This window comes from Ursus maritimus, unplaced genomic scaffold, assembly GCF_017311325.1.
Source record: "Ursus maritimus isolate PB19 unplaced genomic scaffold, ASM1731132v1 scaffold_18, whole genome shotgun sequence".
Lineage (NCBI taxonomy): Eukaryota > Metazoa > Chordata > Mammalia > Carnivora > Ursidae > Ursus > Ursus maritimus.
Window position 1 is genome coordinate 3009819 of NW_024424230.1, and position 19800 is coordinate 3029618.

General features: G+C 46.1%; 1 long non-coding RNA gene across 2 annotated transcripts in view; it reads left to right on the top strand.

The window, feature by feature from the left end:
- Positions 1–5003: 5003 nt before the first annotated feature.
- Positions 5004–19800, top strand: part of LOC103658417 — a 33340-nt gene continuing 18543 nt past the window's right edge. For both annotated transcript variants that reach the window (XR_005835368.1, XR_005835369.1), the window contains exons 1-2: positions 5004–6154; positions 9334–9508. This is a non-coding gene — a long non-coding RNA (uncharacterized LOC103658417). The remainder of the gene's footprint in view (positions 6155–9333; positions 9509–19800) is intronic.

The following is a 19800-nucleotide window of genomic DNA, read 5'->3' on the forward strand; positions in this document are numbered from 1 at the left end:
CGTGTTCTGTTGGTAGCTGGGCGAGTCAGTGTTTACCCTCTTGACCAGCACGGGGTGCGCGGGCGAGCCTGTGTTTACACAGGCCCCGGGTGCCCCCGAGGCTGCTGCCCTGAGGATTTTAGCTCCGGCCCCTCCGTGCCCTCACCCCGCCTGGCCACTGGGACTTTCTCAACCAGGGGGTGTTTGCACTGTCAGGGCAGAGTGTCTACCCAGGGATTCCTTTAGCAGGATGCAGAATCACCAGCCCGTGAGGTCACCACACTTGCAGGGGGCGGGGTGTGTGTGTGTGTGTGTGTGTGTGTGTGTGTGTGTGCAAAGATTTTTTTAAACGGGCAGCAACTTGGCATACTCAGCCGCGAAAACAGCCCTGTTAGCAAGCACTGTGCAAATACAACTTCCTATTCAAATCAGGGCAAGAGGCAAAGGGATCATGAGGCAAAATGAGCCCTGTGTGTGTGTGTGTGTGTGTGTGTGTGTGCGCGCGCGCGCGCGCCTGTGTTGTGAATAAATGAATCAGAGATGCAGCAGGGCCGGCTCTCCTCTGTCCTGGGTCTCTGGATCCTTTCCGAGGGTTGATGCAGCAGAGGCTGTGGAGGCCGGGCCAGGGTTCCCAGCTGATCGGCTTCAGCTGGTCCCTGCCAGGCAGCGGCAGAGCCTTAACCCCCTCCTGCCCAAGCTGCGAGCTGGGGCCAGGCCCCGGTGGGCACCAGCCAGGGCTGGGAATCCCTCCCGGGATGCACAGTCCTAGACGTTCAGCTCCGCAGTGGCTGCCGACTTGAATCAATGCTCCCGTGACACAGCTCTTCTCCCGGTAGCAGCCGCAACCGCAGGCTACAAAGCCAGCTCGTTGGGACGAGTTCAGATGGCTTCTTCCCGGAGGAAGGCAGATGACCCGTTGAGATTCGTCATGCCAGGGCTCTGGCAAGGGTGTCCTCATGCTTTACTCCACGGCCCTGGGAAGCCGCGCTTTGCTCCTTCCTCTCAGCACGGACGGGCTACGGTGCAGGGGTTAGCAGATGCTAGCAATGGGAAAATAAGCGGAATTTTCCCCAGAGAATCACCCCGTAGATTCCTTAGGAATTTGCAGTTCTTACCTCTCTATCCATTTATCTGACTTGATGTAAACTAAAAGGCCAACTCCTCGAGCTGGCTCTTGTGTCCTCCACTTGGCACATGTCCCGTGAACGTCAGGATCTTAAACTGTCAATTACTGCAATTACAGAGCTAAATAACACACTATAAAAGGTATGTATTTACTATTTCTTAGGGCAGAGAATAAAGTTTTATAGCGCTAATTTCACTCTTCCTCTTCTTGTTCTTTTCTATAACGTGAAAGAATATTGGCCTCTCGAACAGATCTGTTTCGCTGACTCTATGTTTTGAAACTATCATCCCATAAGCATTTTCTCCTGAGCTTCGAAAATGTTCCAACCATTTGCTCCAAGCCAGAAAGTAAGGACATATACCTAATGACAGCAAGCCTCCATCTCCTGTGGATAATATCAGCATGTACGTTTGTGCGTAGTGTGATTTCTAGAACAGATCCTGTGTCTGGTGATTGGGAATCCAGGCTGATTTGCATAGTTTTGGCATAACCGGCAGCAGCGTACCACACAGCTTCACCATCGCCTCGGACACGCCGGTCTTTGTGCGTGTGCGACGGTGGCCTGCCTCAGACCCCTCGCCGGCCCCGGAGAGCACTGGAAACCCTAACCCTACAGCTGGCAGCCTCCAAGGATCTCATTTTATTTTTATCAAATCTGCAGGTAACTAAGAGGTTTTTCTGGCAAAATATTCCAGTGGCCATTTTTTTTTAAATATGTGAGAAGAGGACAGGTTGGTGGAGAAATACAAAATAAGCATGTAGGCAGTTAAATAAAGGCCTCGTTTGGATTCCCAAAACCCGAACTAGAGAAATCTCACCGTGTCTTTGCCAGCCTCCCGGAAGCTGGCAAATTCACGCGGTCTTTGCGATGTCTTTTTGTGCAGGGAAGATTTTTCTCCACGCTTCCTTTTTTGAATTTTTAAATCAAGTGACCACTTGCTTATCCACATTTCGAATTTCCACCTTCTTTTTTTTTTTTTTTTTTAAGATTTTATTTATTTATGTGACAGAGAGACAGCCGGCGAGAGAGGGAACACAGCAGGGGGAGTGGGAGAGGAAGAAGCAGGCTCCCAGCCGAGGAACCCGATGTGGGACTCGATCCCGGAACGCCGGGATCACGCCCTGAGCGGAAGGCAAGCGCTTAACGACTGCGCCACCCGGGCGCCCCGAATTTCCACCTTCTTTACAAATACAAGGAATTCTGAAGATGGAGAAGGACCTGCAGTTAGAAATGTCCAATTTCATGCTGTGGCTTATTGGGCAAGGAACAAGCGTCATTTGACTGTGGCTTCAATTTCGGACGCATCTTAGCCCTGCCTTTGGTACACCTCCATGGCAGCCAGACTGACAGGCCAGGCTCCAAAGGGTCAATAAAACACACACCGTGAAGGGTTTACGCAACAGACAGTAATGGCTTCTTTGGAACTGTTATGGTCTATTGGGTCAATAATAATCCACTTTTTAAAGAGTGCCAAAATATGAATTTACACAGCCGACTGTAATGGCTCGGGATCTATCAGGTAAATTATATGAATTCTTAGAATTGATATGCGCGCCCTACCGCCTGGGTGCCTGTCCCAACGTACCGCTGTGTAAAACAGGCACGCTGTATAGACCAAAATGCAGATTCTTGTCCAATCTCTGATAAGAATGATGTACTGCAGCTCGGGCAGTGGAGGTGTTTGTTACCATTCAGAAGTCTGATGGCACGATTTATCTTTCACCTTTAATTGACTACACGTTGATAAATATTCTGTATTACTTGCATCAACATAAACTCTGTTTTCCCTAAAAAGAAGTTATTTTTGACCCAAACTATATTTAAAATATCCTGATTACACAATTTCGTGGTAGGTTGATGCATAATAATTGATTTATGCGTGATGTTTATCAGCAAACATCTACTGTACATATTTACAATTTCTGTTCTCCTCGGTGATCTGAAAATAGACTCCCCGAAAGCAGGGCCTCCGCTGGGCGTAACAAAGATGCTCGAATCTCTCCAGCAGGTGGAGGTAGACCGCAAGAAGCTCCGGGAGAAACAACCAAAAAATATTTTTTCCCCCAGCAAGCACTGACGCTTAGGGGAAAACAAAATACCTACAAAAGAGGGAAATTAAATGAACAGTTTCCGACAGGAATGGTGGTGTGACATAGTTTTACCTAATAAAGAATCCAGAGCAAAGCTATTTCAGAGACCCTCCCTGCTATAAACATTCTTCTCTCTTGGCTTTGCTTTCTGTTACAGTTGGAAATTTTTCCAGGAGAAAAGCCTAGTGAATTATTTAATAAACAGAATCCTCTAAGACAACCACATTCAAAGATATCTTCTCAAATTTCCTCCAAATTAGTGCAGCAGTGAAGTGTGCCACAGGCAGGGGGCGCACACACGCGTGTGTACACGTGCTGGCACACGTGCTCACGATGAGAAACTCTAGGCTCGCTCTTACCTTGTTTCATTCACTGCAAGCGTGGATAGTCTATTCTTTTGGCTAAAACAGCGATCTCGCTGGTTCTTTTGTGTTGGTGCGCGTGTGCCTGCCTGTGCACGGAAACAGTAAAAAAAAATTTTTAAGCACAGACTAACTAGAAATTCTCTGCCTGAACATTGGGCTTTTCTTAAGGTAGACAGATTTCTTTCAAAGAGCACTCAGTGTGTGTCATCCATTATGGACACATGACAAGGCCCAAAAGGTACATGCACGTATTAGAGTGGTCTACCCGGAAGGATCAGGGCATTTTGGGTCCATGGTATGAGGACACAGTACGGAAGTTGTAGGTTTCACCTCACTTAGCCCAGAGCCGAGAGCAAGTGGAAATGTCTCGGTCCCCACCCCCACTCCTTTCCCAGTGTCTGTTTCCTGTGAGTATCTCGCATCTGCAATATTGACTGGTTTATCAGCAAGAAGGTACCCCTATCAGTTTATCTTGAATTGTCATCCAACAGAAGGTTAAAAGCCGCCTGCCTCCTTCTTGTGATTCTCGGTGTTCGTGTCACAAAGTTTTCAATCAAATTTCAGCAGTGTGCATTTAGCTTACAGAACCCCAAACACTTACCTTCCCAAAGCAGGGGATTTAGACCCTGTGTACCTCGCACAGTTTCAAGATATCTCCCTGCAAACCTGTCCACAGTTAGGGTGTCGGATGGTTCCCAAGTCTGGCACGTGCTGTCTCTCTCTCTCTCTCTCATTCCCATACTACTAGGCTCCTGGCTGAACGATGACCAATGAAAAACACAAATGGTGGACGAGTGCCAATTTCCCAAGGAGTGATTCCAGCGCAGCAACCCTGTGTTTTAGTTCTCAAGATGAAAGAACCATAACTGTGGGCAGCATTGTTCTAAACGGCTGTCTCATGAACGGTCTCCAGGAGGCCCCGATCTCCTTGGCTTTCAGCTTACGCACCAGCCGGAACCGAAGGGGGATGTCAGCTGCGCGCCAGCGGAGGCCTGCGAGGAACTGTGGTCTGGGAGGGATCCTCAGACATCAACGTTGTCCCCATTGATGAGGAACTGGGCACAAACAAGTCGACACCAGACCAACATTGATCTGCCGTGGAGCCACACTGATGGTTTGGATTCCTGAGAAACAGACCGAGGAGATGTTGGATAAACAACAGCCGAAGTGAGGGACACGTGCCTTCTCCCCAGGACGCCCGCAAGGAGATGTGTCCACGGTGAAGTGATGGGAGCTGGGGAGCCAGCCCTCCCGCTCTGCACAGGCCCAGTCCCGCTGATGAAGGCCATTGACAATCATCCCACCCCTACTGATTTTTGTCATTCAATATTGGCGAATGACACCTGTACAGTGGGGACGGGCGTGTGTGCCGAAGAACTGAGGTTCCGGAACGCGACACTTGTTCAAGAGGGCACTGGGAACACACGCCCTGGACGGTACTTTCCAGCTTCTGACGTGCTCTCTCTCCTCGTGTGTGACTCTCATTCAGTGTCTTATAGACGTGGGCAGAGGAACTCGCGTGCCTGAAAAGCCAAACGTCCTCCCCTGCCAACCCGTTGGAATTTTAAAAACCTACATTATTGCTCAGACATGTGCCGGTGGAATCCTGAGTTGAGGCCGGAGGCCTAGCGCCATCGCTCTGTCGGTGACCTGGAGATCGGGCTGCGGTTTTCCCTGTTACCTGCAGCCTGTCATCCGTCTGCTGCTGTGCTCCCCCCTTGGAAATGGGCTCCGTTCTTTCAGGGGCGCTGGGGCTGGGGCTGCGCCCAGGCGCTCACAGCTCACTCGAAGCACATGGGTTACGGGTTGAAGATGAGGAGATGAGGTGAGGACCTTTTACTCTCTAGCTGGGGATCATGACTCTTCGCTGGCTCACATTTTTTCCTTCCGTGCATCAGAACGTAGTAGGGGAGAGCCTGAGACTGGGGGAGTCCCATCCATGCCTGGGCCTTGGGTGCCCTGGGCCAGAACTAGGACTTTTGTTGACAATGTGATACACAATGTCCCCAGGGCAAGCGTGACATCCTCTAAAGAGCAACCTTCCCACCGTGTGTCCATGAAAACGCAGAGTTTTGCAAAAGTTTCTAGGTGCTTTCTGAACCCCCAAATCCATTGCCTACACAAATCATCTCACTGGGATTAAGTTGCCTGACCTGTGATACTCAGTGACTGAAACAGCTTGTTTTTAATATTCACCGCCCACAAAAGCCTAGCACTTAAAGGGAAAAAAAATCATCAATCTTCAGCCCCTTGCTGTTTATGGCAAACTTTGGGAAGGCTGAACCATATACAGTCACCAGAATAACATCATTAATTCCATCGAGTTTACACCCTTTAAAATTACCAGAGGTGTGAGGAATTAACAGCTCGGCGGAACAAATAGACCCGTATGGGGTTGCGCACAGAGTGAAGGAAAACTCCCCCCGCGCGTTCTCCTGTGAGTGTTAACGCCTTCAACTCCAGGAAACGCCGCTCGTGCAGCCACGGGAGGAAACTGAGTTTGAAGAGTGGATTCACGTCTCACTTCCAGATTCTGTGCAGAATTTCTTGCGTCTAAATTGCAGAAGCTCCCGTATGAACTGGTTTTCTAGAGGTAAATATCTTAATACAGTCTCTCAATTGCAGGAAAGGGACCCTATTACGAGGAACAGGGTGGCGGTAAACGGCAGGCCCGTGCGTCCCAGTGCCTCTCTCAACTAGATGCGAAAATCAATATTTGTTGAATTGATTTGAATATATATCGATTTAATAATTTTTCTACCTGCATGGTGCATAGCTAGGGAGGTCATTTGCAAGGGGGGCGTGGGTAATATTTTGTTTTGGAAGGCTGCTGTAATATTTGTTCACTTAATAAGTTTTCGTGTGCTAATAACTGGAGATTTGAAAATTATAGCACACCATCCCTGCCCGGTAGGATTTTACAGACTGAATTTTGGGAGTGGAGAGGCTGGGAAATTGGCATGAACACAGGAATGAGTTAATTGAATTAAGTGTCATAGTTTAATGTGTTTGGTGAAAATGGATGCATAAAAAAGTTAATAATTATAAGTTTTATCTGGAAGAGCTAATACAACAGACGGCATTTGGCTAACGTCTCACAGGATGAGTCGAAGTGTTGGCGGTGGCTGAGGAGAAAGTGGAAATTAGGCATTTTAGACAGAAGAGCACTTGTTTCAAATTTGTTAAATGTGCGTTTTTGTACTGGCAAACGGAAGAACTATGCCTGCCATTTTCCACTGATGAGAACAATTTTGTTATGTTTGCTGTACATTTTTCTCTATCAGCAAACCAGAGAGGTTTCCTGGCCAACACACACAGGGCAGCACAGTTTGAGACTTGACTTAAAAAATCCTTCCCACCGCATCCTAACGCACAGAGACAGTATATGACACAAAGCTCTCTGGTGTGGGCCTTTCTAAGTGTTCAGTTACTTGCTCGTAGCCCGCACACTGATGGTTCAGGTTAGCTAGTTCTCGGACCAAAAAATAAAGCAAAGCCTCGAGGATCTAGAAATTCATTTTAGCAACAATTGCCAAGAGTAGCGTGCAAAGTCCGTAAGAACTGTCTTCTCTACAGCGTGCTTTTTGACACGATGGGGTTTTTAACTTGTAATTTTGTATTAGTCATACATGTACATGAAGAGCCAACTAGTCCCGCAGCATCAAGACAAACGGCAGCCCCTCCCATTAACGACGCTTGCCTTCAACACACATGCAGTGTCCCCGAGCGTTTCCTTCCCGTAAATTTAAGCCAATAATAAACTGATCATCCTGGAGTTTTTTGTGCCATACGTGGTATCAATAATGATTACTATTATTTGAAATTTCAGGAATGTCAATCAGAAGTATTTCTTAATTACGCATGCCAAAACAGGGGAGATCTCCTCTTCTGTCAAAGTCCTAGATTGGATTTACTTTATAAAAGTTATCCATTTACCCATGTATGAATGCAGCTACGCCTTTACACGTTGTAAATAGAGAGACTGTAAAATCAAATATGCATATTTTAGACTTTTAAATTTGCAGGGTGTTAGATTTCGAATTTCTCTCTCCAAAGCGGCATATGGGGAGGAGATGTTTCGATATGAAAAATAACCTGCGGTCTTGAGAATGTTTGGTGTAACAACGCTAATTCCCTACTCAGTTGATCGGGATGCAATGATTTCATGAAAATGTCAGAGCAGGTGTATGGAAAAGACATTACGGTGTCAAAATGAGATGAAACAATGTTAATTTGTCTGCGGAAAGTCCGCGCCTCTGCCAAGACGGGACCGAACGCGTACTCAGCCATGTTGAATCTTGGCACTCCAGTGCCCAGAGACCTTGAGAGGAAGGCCCCAGCACGCCGGGCTATGTGACAACCCACAGGGAGCAAGATTTATCTCCCTCTTCCTGCCCCGGGGCTGAACATAAAGAAGGCGGCAGTGTCGGAGGGCTTGGAGTACTGTAGGAAGGCGTCCAGCCCTCCAGCAGCCCTAATGCAGAGCGTAGGGCAAGCACAAGGAATGCCCAAGCCTGGGAGAGAGGGGAGGGGGCGGGAGGGAAATCCCTTCCTAGCAGCCAACATGGATTAGGGTTTAAGAGCTCGAGGGTCCCACCTTTTGGTAAATTGGGGTGTTTTTCTGGTGTGAAATGTTCTTGAGTGTTAAAATGTGCTCAACACCTCAGTGACGTCCGGGAGTCTGCGTGTGCCGAACAAAGGTGAGCATTAATTCCACTTTGGACGTTAATTTGGCCTCCATAAAGCATCCCAGTAAAACTAACATTTGAACAGGACCCAGAATTCAAGAAGCAGACAAGGATATGAAAGGAAAATAATAATTCTAAGTGCTTTGAAATCTGTAGCAGCTTGTTGATTTTTTTTTTCAAAAAAGGCCCCTTTTCCCCTCTACCCGTAGATTTTTCGCAGCCCTGTTCCCACGTCATCATTTAATACGGCTTGTCTGGAGTTGACCAGCACTCTTAAAGAATGTCAAGTGTTCACTTTCCATTCAAGAAATAAGGCCCTCCCAGGACCTTCTAAACATTTCTGTTTTCCATCGAACGAGAATTACCATCTGGTCTAGTAGAACAAGGACCTGGCTGGCTTAGGAGACCTTGGCTGATGGGCTGGCTTTGACAGAGGCTGCCGTGAGAAGTCCTTTCTCTGGATCTTGGCTTGTCACCTACAGATTTGAGGCAGACTGGGTGTTGGTGTAGACGACCCCTAAGGATGTCTCCTATGATACTCGTCAGTTTTATAGGACTTTTCCAAGGCCGGGCATCCACAGGTGATGTGTGAAGGGATGGTTGTGTCATTAGTGAATTTGTGATAAGCAACATGGCTGGATTATTCATGCCAAAAGAAAGAGAGAGAGAGAGAGAGAATGAATTACTGAAAAAAAGGTGTTCGTTTGTGGAGTTTGTTCCCAATTGTCAGGGTGTGTACCAAACGTGCTTCTCGGGGCTGGGCTTCCATTATGGGAGAGGTGGTTACCAAGCGGACTGCCAGACTGCCTGTTTTCACGCACTGTTGGAGGGGCTGCTTGGCGCCTCGCATGTGGGACCGTGACAGTAGTCTTTCCACCCAGCACTGTGGGTCTCTAATTTCCCTGTTTACCTGTGGTGTGTTTTCTGGGGGGAGAGCTTTCTCATCCATGTGTTGAGACATATTTATTCTGGTACCCCTACTACATCTCATCTTCTCCCTCCAGCTTGAGTTTTAAATGTGCTCCCAAGAGACTTGGGTCCAATGGATTTCCTTCTTATGGTCTCATTCTCCTTTCCTCTGCAGGTGGAGAGAGTTGATGTGGTGGAGAAATGCCTTTCCATATTTTTAAGTGCAATATTAACTCACGTCGGATATAACAAGTAACAGTGCAATGAAATGAAGTCAGGAACAGCAACGCCATTAAGAAAACGTGCCATTAGGGAGAGGCCGCGTGTTTCCTATGGAAGAGATGCACCAGGTACACACCGCTCACATTCAAGGAGATGATTAAAATGTTTATAGCCCTTCTACTTTTGCTCCTTGTAGGAAGTAGAGACTCTTGGAGCCAGAAACATTTTCTTAATTCACTTTATTGGTAATGAGATCTGTTTTTTTTTTTTTTTTCATTTTGACGTGACGGAATCTCAGTTCATATATACGTATGTCACACGTGGACATAACTCTAATCTATACAGAGGGAAAAGCTTCTGAGGGAGCCATTGGCCTGATGGGATGTTGGTTCTGTTTTATTCATTCTTCTTTTTTTGGGATTGATGAAAGCTCAAGCTTTAGGTTTTATTCAAACCTGGAAAGCACATATCAAATATTTCCTTGTTTCTTTTTATGCTATCATGGGACAGGGTGCTTTATCCCTTTTTCCTGAAACTCAACATAAATGGAAGTCGTCAGTCTACGACTGACAGGTATTTGTTCATCAGCAATGAGGTGCACGCATCGTAGGTCATCTGCCAACGTGGGCAGTGTCACAACGGCCGGGAAACTTGCTAAACTGTAGTGAGAAATACGGTCCCTTGGAGGGTGTGAGTAGGATGTGAAAGGCATCTGGTGTTTGCTGAAGGACAGCCTCTGCCACCAGACTCCGCCCCTCCTGCGGGAGGGCCCCATGGTCCGAGGCACAGGGGTCCGGACACTGGTCTACAGGCAGTGACAATCCTCAGCCATCCCTGGGACAGGGTGTGGGGTTTCCTCATGAGCTTTACCACCATGCTGTCAGGTAGGGCTTACGACCGACAGGACGGGTCATTGAGGAGATCTCCTTTGCTCGACAAAGACACGGGATATGAGATCGAGGGACTCGCTTGCCCACCGAGGCAGGCTGTGTGCTGGACCTTTACTTGAAGTCTGCAGTGCGTGTACTAGAGGCCGCCACCGTGGCTGGGGTTCCTGCGTGAACACACCTTTCCTTCAGCGTCCCTCTTGGCCATAGTACTGAGCACCTGTACTGCTGTATGGAGTTTCTTTTTTTTTTTTTTTTAAAGATTTTATTTATTTATTCGACAGAGATAGAGACAGCCAGTGAGAGAGGGAACACAGGCAGGGGGAGTGGGAGAGAAAGAAGCAGGCTCCCAGCAGAGGAGCCTGATGTGGGGCTCAATCCCATAACACCGAGATCACGCCCTGAGCCGAAGGCAGACGCTTAACCGCTGTGCCACCCAGGCACCCCTGCTGTTTGGAGTTTCTTAAAAGGTATTTCCCTTTCTCATTACAAAGTAAACAGATACCAATAAAAATACCAACTACAATCTGCAGAAAATATTTGCAACATATTTGACAGTCCAAGGGTTAATTTCTTAATATATAACAATGCTTCAACATATCAAGAGAAAAATGGTCAGTCCATAGGAAAAAAAGAAATAAAAATGGTGCTCTGTAAATGTCGGAAAAAAGGATCAAGCTCATTATAACAAAAAAAAATGCGAACAAAAAGTGACATTTTATTTTCATTCACTTCTTTGTCTTACAACTCCATACCTCCCCTGTGCTAGTTGTCAGGCACGTGAATGTTAATAAAACAGACATTATACATCCTGGTTGAGAGCTGAGATTCTAGAGCCCTCCTGTCCAGAACACAAGAGCCATTAGCCATAGGTGGCTATTTAAATTTAAACTGAAATTTAAAATAATATAAATTGAATAAAGTGAAACAGTTCCTCAGTGGCACTAGACACGTCTTAAAAAGCGCAGTGGCCTCCTATGGCGTGGGGGCCGTGTTGGAGGGCACAGTTCCGGAGCGTGTCCGTCCTCACAGACAGGTCTCATGGTCAGTGCTGCTCCAGACAGAGCTAGACTTAGGTCAGTACCAAAGCCACATCATAACCTCGCGGTAGAATCAGGTCCAGGTCAGAAACCAACAGGAGGCAGGGACAGAACATAGCAGGGGAGGCTTCTTTGCTTAGCACAGGCAAGGGGACACGGGAAAGAAGAGAAGGAGCTAGCCACCCGGAGATGGGGAGTTCCAGAAGGACAGAGGATCTTTAAAGAGGCTGCATGGACAGGGCTGGGTGCCTTATTTAAGGACTTTGGGACTTGCCTGCCTCAGGGTGGGTTTGACTTCCTTGGAAGCTGATGCAATGGCGCTCTGCAAGGAGCTGTGTGGAGAGGAAGGAGGACCCAGGACTCAGCCCCTGCGAATCTCAAGTGTTCGCATCAGAGTCAAGTAGCGGGAGCTACATTGCACAGGGGTGCAGAGACCAGCACAGGAGAGCCGGGAAAAAGCAGCGGGGTGTGGTGGAAGTCAAAGATGAGACTCTGTCAAGAAAGACAAAGAAATTTTTCAAATATCCTAATGTCAAACATTTTTAAAGTTTGATAAAAACCAGTGTTGGCTAGACTCCTGTGAAATGGGTCTCATACCACTGCTAGGCAGAGCTCCTGTGTGTGGTGCTCGTTTATTCATGGTAGCATTGTTGATAATGCTAAAATGCAACAAAGAAAAATTCTTCGGGAAGCTGGAGCAGCTCTGACACCCACGGGGAAGGGATCGGAGAAGTCAAGCCTGATCTCCCCACGATGAAGTAAGATGCAGCCTTGAAAGAAAAGGCTGAGGGGATTAAAAGGAAAGGTCTTTGAGAAAGATCGGTATGAAAACAACAACAAGGTGTAAACAATATGCATAGTACGCTCTCATTTGTATTAGCAAGTGTGTATTTCACGTGCGTACAATTTCTCTGGGAGAAAGTGGAAGAGACGTGGTGGAAAAGGACATTTTCGTTTTATACCTTCACGTCCTATTTAATCATGACAGGTGCATGGGAATTTGCAAAGATGGAGCAGAGACGTCCCATGAACCCTTCACCCAGGTTCCTCCCGTGGTTACCTTGGACATAACTGTAACACAAAATCAAAATTATCAAGCGGACACTGGTAGAATGCGTGTGTGTGGTTTTATACCATTTTATCACACGCATACATTCATGCAACCATCACTCCAGCCAAGCAACAGAACTATTCTCTCCACAAAGACAGTCCTCATGTTTCCTCTTTTCAGGGTATCTGTCCTCCTGCCCTCACCATCCCTGAGCCCTGGTAACCACTCATCTCTTTTGTGTCTCTATAATTTTGTCATTTGGGGAATGTTACAAACGTGGCACCATACAGCATGTGACCTTTAGGAATTGGTTTTTGTTCACTCAGCATAATGCCCTTGAGAGCCGTCAAGGTGGTTGTGTGTGTCCACTGTCTGTTCCTGGTTATTGCTGAGTTGGCTGCCATGGTGTGGCTCTCTGACAATTTGTTCACCTGCTGAGACATTCACCTGCTGAGACATTCTGCTTGTTTCCAGTTCCTGGTTAGGGCCAATAAAGCTGCTGTCCCCGGTCGGGTGCGGGTTTTGTGTGGATACAAGTTTTCATTTCTCTGGGATAAATGCCCAGGAGTGCAATGGACTACAGGTTAAGTATATGTTTAGCTTTTTAAGAAACTGCCAAACCCTTTTCCAGAGTATCGGCACCATTTTTCATTCCCCTCAATGTATGAGGGGTCCAGTTTCTCCCCATCCTCCCCAGCGTTCAGTGTTGTCACTAATTTTCATGTTGGCTATTGTAACAGGTACACAGTAACATCTCAGTATGGTCTTGGTTTGCACTTGTTATTAGTTATTGATGTGGGACAGATTTCATGTGCTGGTTCCCATCTGTATATCCTATTTGGGGTCATGCCTCTTATTATCTTCTGCTTATTTTCTATTTGAATTTTTCTTTCTAGTGTTGAGTTTTCAGAGCTTTTTTTTTTTTTTTAATAATTCTAGATGTGTGTCCCTTCTCAGATATGTGGTCCACAAGTATTTTCTCCCAGTCTGTAGCTTGTCTTTTCATCCTCTTAACAGAGTCGTTTGCAGAGAAAAGTTTTTAATTTTGATGAAGTTCAACTCGTAGAAAATTTTCTTTTATGGTGAGGGTATCATGTCTAAGAACTTGTGAAACCCTAAATCCTGAAGATTTTGTCCTGTTTTCTTCCAAAAGTTTTATAGCTTCACATTTACCTTTCTTTCTTTCTTTCTTTCTTTCTTTCTTTCTTTCTTTCTTTCTTTCTTTCTTTCTTTCTTTCTTTTTTGAAGATCATTTATTTTTTTATTTGAGAGAGAGAGAGAGAGCAGGAGCTGGGGAGAGGGAGAAGCAGACTCCTTGCTGAGGAGGGAGCTGAGACACAGGGTTGATCCCAGGACCCTGAGGTCATGGCTTGAGCCTAGGGCAGAAGTTCAACTGACTGAGCCACCCGGGGCCCCTCCATTTACATTTCAATCAATTATTTACTTGAATGAATTTTTGCCTAAGAAGTGAAGTTTAGGTTGAATTGCTTTTTCCTTTTTTGCCTGTGGATGTCAAATTGCACCTTTTGCTGTAAAGACTATTCCTCCACTAAACTGCTTTTGCACCTTTGTTAAAAATCAGTTTGCATACTTGTGATGGGTAATTCTGGGTTCTCTATTCTGTTTGATTGATCTGTATGTCTGTCCCTCTACCAATACCACCCAGTCTTGATTACTGTAGCTAGATAGTAGGTCTTGGTACCATGTAGTATGATTTATCCTACTTTATTTTTCAAGATTGCTTTACTTATTATGCGGCCTTTAGACTTTTCACATAAAGCACTGGGTGTTATACACAACTGATAAATTATTGAACACTACATCTGAAACTAATGATGTACTATATGTTGGCTAATTGAATTTAAATAAAAAAAGTCTTAAAAAGAAAGAAAATATATAAAAATTAAAGTTTAGAATAATCTTAAATATTTGCAAAAAATGTTGCTAGGATTTTGATAAGAATGGTGTTAAATGTGTATATCAATAAGAGGAGAACTGATATCTTTACTGCTGAGTCTTCCAATCCATGAATATGGTATGTCTCTCTTTCATTTAAATGTTTTTTGAATTCTTACATCCGTGTTTCCTAGTTTTCAGCACACGAGTTCTATATGTGTTTTGTTAGACTTACATCTAAATATTTTTTGAAAGACTATAAATGTTATTTCATTTTTAATTTGCTCCTCCGTGCTGATTGGTACTACATAGAAATATAGTTGATTTTTGTATGCTGTTCTCCTATGTTGAGAACTTGCTGAACTTACTTGTTAGTTTCAGCAGTTCTTTTTGTAAATTCCAGGAGATTTCTACATAGAAAATCTGCAAATAGGGATAGTGTTATTTCTTATTTTCCAGTCGGCATGCCTGTTATTTATTTTTTTTCTTGCCTTACTGTGTAGCTAGAATTTATAGTACTCTGTTGAACAGCAATGGTATGAGCAGACATCCTTGCCCTGTTTCCAATCTTATGTGAGAAAGCATTCAGTAGCATCTCGCTGTTAAATATGAGGTTAGCCGTAGGGTAATCTAAATTCTCCATTGACTGGCAGGGATGAGGTGGGCCATAGTTCTTTCTGTAGTGTATGGCTGGAGTAGAATGAGTTTTGTCCAAACTTTTCACTCTTATTAAACTCTTATTAAACTTTGTTTACTGAGAACAGGCTTTTTCTGTCACTCATTTTTTGTCTGTGCCAATACTCTGGTTTCTTTTCAGATTGCATAAATCTTTCACCTTTTACTAATTTTTTGTCTGTGCCAATTGGTATTGCTGGGTTCCTGGCTTCTCTAGTCTAATACCCAGTCTAGTAGATATGAGACAAAAGATGATGATGATGATGATGATGATGATGATGACTATGATGATACCACCTGTGTTTCCTTGGGTCCCAAGGTCCTGCTGGTCTGCTTGCTCCTCTCCAGCCTTTACTCTCCTTGTGTTTATTGTATAGGTAATGTGCAGTTTGTTTTATGGGTGATTAGCTGTCCTTAGTGAGAGAAACAAGGAAAAGCATGTCTACTACATTTTTCTGAAAGTGTATGTCTCTAGACTAAAGTTTAAGAGTGATATATGGCATCGTATTATCTGCTGGACTTATCAGTGCTTCTAGGTCCGCTCAATGCTGTCCTTACAGCTCTAGAAGAAAATCCCTTCCTCCCTTTTGTCCTCACCTTTGTTACTTCTCCCTTACTGTCCCTCAATTTCCTTTGAGTTTTTTCTTCAAAAAGAATTTAAAATAAGCAATAACAAAAGACACTAATACAACTGTTAAAACATTTTTTGGAAGTTAAAGATGTTTGCATTTTTCTAAATTCTGTGAAAGTTCTCATCCCAGGTACTTCCCTTGTTTTGGAAGAAATCCGGATCTACAATACACTTTTTTTTTTTTTTTTAAAGATTTTATTTATTTATGTGACAGAGAGACAGCCAGCGAGAGAGGGAACACAGCAGGGGGAGTGGGAGAGGAAGAAGCAGGCTCATAGCAGAAGAGCCTGATGTGGGACTCGATCCCAGATCGCCAGGATCACGCCCTGAGCCAAAGGCAGACGCTTTAACGACTGCGCTACCCAGGCGCCCCTACAATACACTTTCTTGATGTGAGGCAGAGAGCTTTAAATAAAAGAAGAGAGAAAAGGTGTGACAAAATGATCACCTTCTAACTCAGAGAGACTTTCATTGCTGTTTTTGATGATGGTTGATGGCCTGTGACTATTTTTGTGTTCACAGTCTTGGCAGCTTTCCTGCTCAGTATTTTCTCGATCATCTCCCCATTCTTGGTAAAGTATAGAGTTGCCCTCTGTGTCACGTTTTCCTTCTTATGAGGCAATGAGCTGCTTTTAGATGTAGAATTCACACTTGTTTTGTCCCTGGGATAAGATCAGCTGAGTGCGAAAGGAAGTTATGCTGGTACTGGGTTTATCCCCGGTCATCAGGAAGGCTAGGCAAGGGGGATTTTGAGAGGTGTGCTCTGTGTTTCCTTCTCCATTCCACAGATTTTCATTCCTTCGATTGCCTGGTCACTTTATCATTGCTTTCTTGGGTTTTTGTTCAAGCTATGTCAGCGTATCCTCTCTGCCTATGTGTGTTCCCCTTGCAAGGTGTACGAGCAGGTGGGGAGATGCCCACGTTCTTTTCGAATATAAATTCCTTCCTCACTCTGGTCGTGCCATGTCACAACCATGACCTGGGGACAGCTTGTCCTCCGCCTGTGCATGGGACCTGTCCTGCATACACAGTGAAGGCCATGTATTTAGGGACTATTGTGTATCGTGAACTAACTCATACTCTGAACGGAGCACCTTGTCACCTGCATCCCAGTTTAAGGGATAGTGCTACAACAAGGCCGTGACCGAGGACAAAGAGCTGCATGCGAGTGCTTGTCCTCAGAGAAACTGCCCTTGAATTCAACCCAAACAGAAGCACACGTGTGGGATCAGTCTGCTTCAGAACGGAGTGTTCTCTTTCAGGCCACCATCCACGGATCCATCGTCCACCCAGTTCACAATCGCAAGCCACGTGAAAGTGAGAGGACCAAGACCGTCCCCGTTGCAGAAATGTTTGTCAACACAAGGAAAACAATCCTTTTCCAGGTTGTTTTCATATTAAGTCAGGAGCTGCATGATTTTTCATAAATCACAAAAAAGGGGACAAAACGTAGACCTACTGATTCCTACTGATGGGCCTTCGGGTGTTCAAGGTGAATGAAGTGCATGTTCTGGGTCCGGGGCAGCCCCATGCTGGGAAGAGACCCTTCTGAAGAGGACGGGGGACATCGTGGAGATGGGACGCCGGCCACCTGCATGAGGCGAGCCTGGCGCACAAAGCTGGCTCGGGGAGAACGCATCGTCCATGAAAGGAGCCAGCCATGGAGCGCAGAAAGCCGCAAGCGAGGCAGATGCAACCCATCTCCCGTAAATGGCAAGGCCTCAGCAAAATAGTCAATGAGCCCGGTCCCTTTTTGTTTGGCTTTGCTGCCATTGACTGGTTGTCTCAAAGTACCCGATTGTGTGGAGCGGAGGGGTGGGAAGCAGGCCAACGCCCCGAGCCAAGAGCTCCCGGCAACTTATCAAGCAAAGCTTTTCTTTTCTTCTCCGCCCTCCCCCTTTGGTTCTTTTTCTTCTCTTTTAAATTCAAGAACATTTTATTTAAAATGAAATTCCCCGTTAAGTTGTACATTGCCTTTTATTTAAAGATGTGGTATCTCTGAGAATAAAGGAAGGAAGAGAGGAAATTAAAAAAGCAATGAGGGAAGACGTCTGGCGGCTTGGCCTCTCACCAAGTGACCCTTTGATAGACCACATGGGACTCAGAACTGTATGAGCTGACCAGGGAAGTGAGCGATTTATGGGCCTTGTTTGGGCATTTGATAAGTATCTCTGTAAAGTGATGCAGGAAAAGCAACCCTCGGCCCACTATCATCGCAGGATTCCTGTAAATTATTTTAAGATGAGAGAGGCCATCAAGATTAGAGAGAAATAACCCCCAGGCTCAGGATATTTATGTGTGTTTCATTTTAAAAATCGGTGCCACAATGTCCCAACGATCATTAAGCAACCTGTCTGGGTGTCCTTCGAAAGCCAGAGGATTTGTTCCCTGGGGAGGATGAAACAGTTCGTCATAAGGCGGAAGGTGAGCACCACTGGGCCACATCCCATGCATGAAACATGAGAAACCCAGGGACCGTTGGGATCACCTGGTTCATCCGGAAGAGCGGAAGGGATTATCCTTCCCATCCCCAAAGCTGAAGTGTAATAGCGGTGAACGTGCTGGTTCATTTAGTCAGCGGACAGGCAATGAGTGGACTCTGATGTCACAAACGAAGGAGACCTTCTTGTTAACTTAGGGCAGGGGTTCGCAACAGAAGGCACATTTTGTCCCCCCGCCCTCCACCCCGAGGACATTGGGCAATCACGATGGACAGTTTTGATTGTCACAACCAGGGGGCGCTACCCGTGTGTAACGGGCAGAAACCTGGGACGCTGACAAGCCTCCTACCACGCACTGGACAGCCATCACAACCAGGAGTTATCCCCTCAAAACGTCAATAGTGCCAAGGTTGAGAAATCCTGATTTAGGGGCTCCTTTGCAGGTCATTGATCTTACTGTCAAGGACTTAATCTTCCAGGACCACTGAGAACATTCTGTCTTCAGAATATCTGTGTTGGCTCTTTTGAAAGGTCCTGGTTAGCTCTGGTGGTTAAGGAGAACTCCCATGAGTTGTTTTAGCATAAAATTACTTTTGCTCCATGGCTAAAGGCTTTTCCCGCAGAAAGCTACATCACAAGTTGATACTGTTTTCCCTGATGGGGCTTCAGAAAATCCATCACCACTTTTTATCTCAAGTACGATGGGATATTACTACAATTGACCACCTATTGTGAGCCGTGTCATTGCTGGGAAGAAAATTTCTTCCTATTTTAAAATATTAATGCTTCCGACTTCTGGAGATCATTATAAAATAACGATGTCATAATCCGGGAAGAGCTGCCAAAAATCCTACCCAAACGGCGTCACGCCTAAAGCGGCCTTTCTCCTGCCATAACCCTGGAGCTCACCTGCGTGCTCCCCTCCCTCGTTGTCTTCGCGGTGTCGCTGCGTGGACGGCCCGGGACACCGGTGGCTCCTTCCATTTTGTGCTGCAGCTTTACAAGTGATTTCTGGCTGCTTCTGGAAAATATCAGTGCCGGGGGTTTTCTGCTAAAGCAGAACTGAGGTCGAGGAGCTGCCTGTTCTTGTTCAACTTGTATCGACGGAGAACTCTGGGCGCTGTCTTGTCAATCTCGGCACAGGCTCGGCTCATTAGAAGCGCTCTGTGGCTGGTTCCCGTGTTCCTGCGGGTTTGATCTTCTGAGATAAGTAGAACCAGTCTTGCTGACTGGCTCTGGGGTGCGGCGTTCTTCCTGGCAACGGTGTCTTCTGAGGCTGATGTAATTCTTTCAAGATTGATGTTTCCATTATGACACGGGAGCGCGGCGTGCTGGGGGTGCGCTGAACTCCGTGAACTGCTCCCACCCTCGCTCTCTGGTCTCTCTCCCTCTTTTTCACTTTCAGGTACGTTGTATGTTGAGACGGGTCGTTATTGGCAAACAACGCGGTGTTCACTGATTAGAGGTGGTAAACAGGACTATCACGCAGGATTTAAACTGTAAGTTCCCCTAACTTTCTTAGAATAGTAAGTGGATCGAGCAGCCAAGGGGACCCCCTACTCAGGTGTGCTCTGCCGTGAGCATGTGAGCAGCCCCGGGGAGCGCACGTATCAAGGCCTATTGAGCGTTTTCGGAATGTCTGGGTCCCCAGAGCTGGCTGCCCACAGCTTACCTGACATGCCCTCTTCTGGGCACACTGGGATGCTCGGCATCCCTCCGGGGGTTTCCAGCGTTCATAACTCCAGCTGCTCAGTGGTAGACGAAGCGTCATGGCAGGTACCGTGGTGCTTACGAAGAAA